Raw genomic sequence first — 1,469 nt, 5'->3', positions numbered from 1 at the left:
CCACACACACACCCCACACACACACGCACAGAGAAACGCAAAAAACACACAGCGGAATCCTCTAGCGAGGACGAAGCCCCCAGACATAAAAAATCAGACAAAACAAACAAAACACGACCACAAACACCAAACACGCGCCCCCCGACACCTACACCCTCCACAAGCGCCCTACAAAATACCCCACAAAACACACAAAAACAGACAGACAAAACCAAACAAGTCCCCCCGGTAATCTTGCGAAAGCAAGAACGGTGGACGCAAGTACAAAAAATACTCACAACACTTAACATTAACTACACAAAAGCCAAACTCACTAAAGACGGTATAGCCATATAATCAAACACACCAAATGACCACAAACTATTGACAAAGACACTGACAGACAAAGGCGAGGAGTACCACACCTTCACCCTCAGCAAAGAAAAAAACGCTGAGGGTGGTGATACGCGGAATACCTGCGGGTGTTTCGCCAAGTGAGGTCCAACTCGACCTCGCACGACGAGGGTTCCCCGGCGCAATAGTGCACCGCATGGCGAGCCGTCAAAATAAACAGGAAATGCCCCTGGTCCTAGTTCAGGCCCCACAGGACCAGGAGGACATNCTGCATCTCAATGCAGACGTCGCCCCATAACCCGACATCGATCCTTCCGGCGATAGCGCTTCCAGAGCGTTAAAGACCAATTTCACCGATGTTTCCAATGTCACCCGCATCGCGACCGATCTCGCCTGGGTTTGCCATCCCGGCGCGCAGTGTCCACTGCCGCTACTCTCGCAACCTGCAGATGAACCCCGGGACGCTTCGAGGCGATATTTGGAAACCATCCTTAGAATTTTTACCACACTTTTGAATGGGTCAAGGACGCTATCGCCAATAACTCCAAGTTATTGAGCGATCGGTGTCAAAATTTAATGTAGCACTCCTCAAGTCGCTAGCATTATCTCACTAAATTTTTGTCCGAGTCGGATGAGCCAAAACACCGTTATACGGGGAAACGCGGATTTCACGTTTTCCGCGTTTTCAGCCGTTCCGCTCATTCAATCTCGGCCGAACCCTCCAACCACACTAGAATATCCCTAGGTGGTTGTTATATCCAAATTCGAGCCGAATCGCGCGACTACTAACGGCCAGCTAAGCCATAATAGGTTTTCACGTCTTCATAGCTGCCGCCGAAAGTGTCCGCGCGATCTCGGCCGAACCCCAACCACGGGACTACTTCATGCCGTGAATCACCAGTCCACTGCTCAATAAAATCCATCCAGTAATAAGACCTCCGTAAGCCCTTTTACGAAGACGGCGAAAATTTCACCGATGTTTCCAATTTCCCCGTCTTTGGGCCGAAAGGACCGTCTTCCGAAGGTTCCACCGCTCTGGCGGTTGGATGCGATGCTCGGCAGCCCAAGCCGAGACCGCGGGTAGAGTTTTTCCCAAACCTGGAAAAAACTCCAAAATCCCCGACGCCGACATCGAC

The sequence above is a fragment of the Anoplophora glabripennis genome, unplaced genomic scaffold (genome assembly GCF_000390285.2).
Source record: "Anoplophora glabripennis isolate ALB-LARVAE unplaced genomic scaffold, Agla_2.0 scaffold1936, whole genome shotgun sequence".
Classification (NCBI taxonomy): domain Eukaryota; kingdom Metazoa; phylum Arthropoda; class Insecta; order Coleoptera; family Cerambycidae; genus Anoplophora; species Anoplophora glabripennis.
This window is presented reverse-complemented; position numbering follows the sequence as displayed.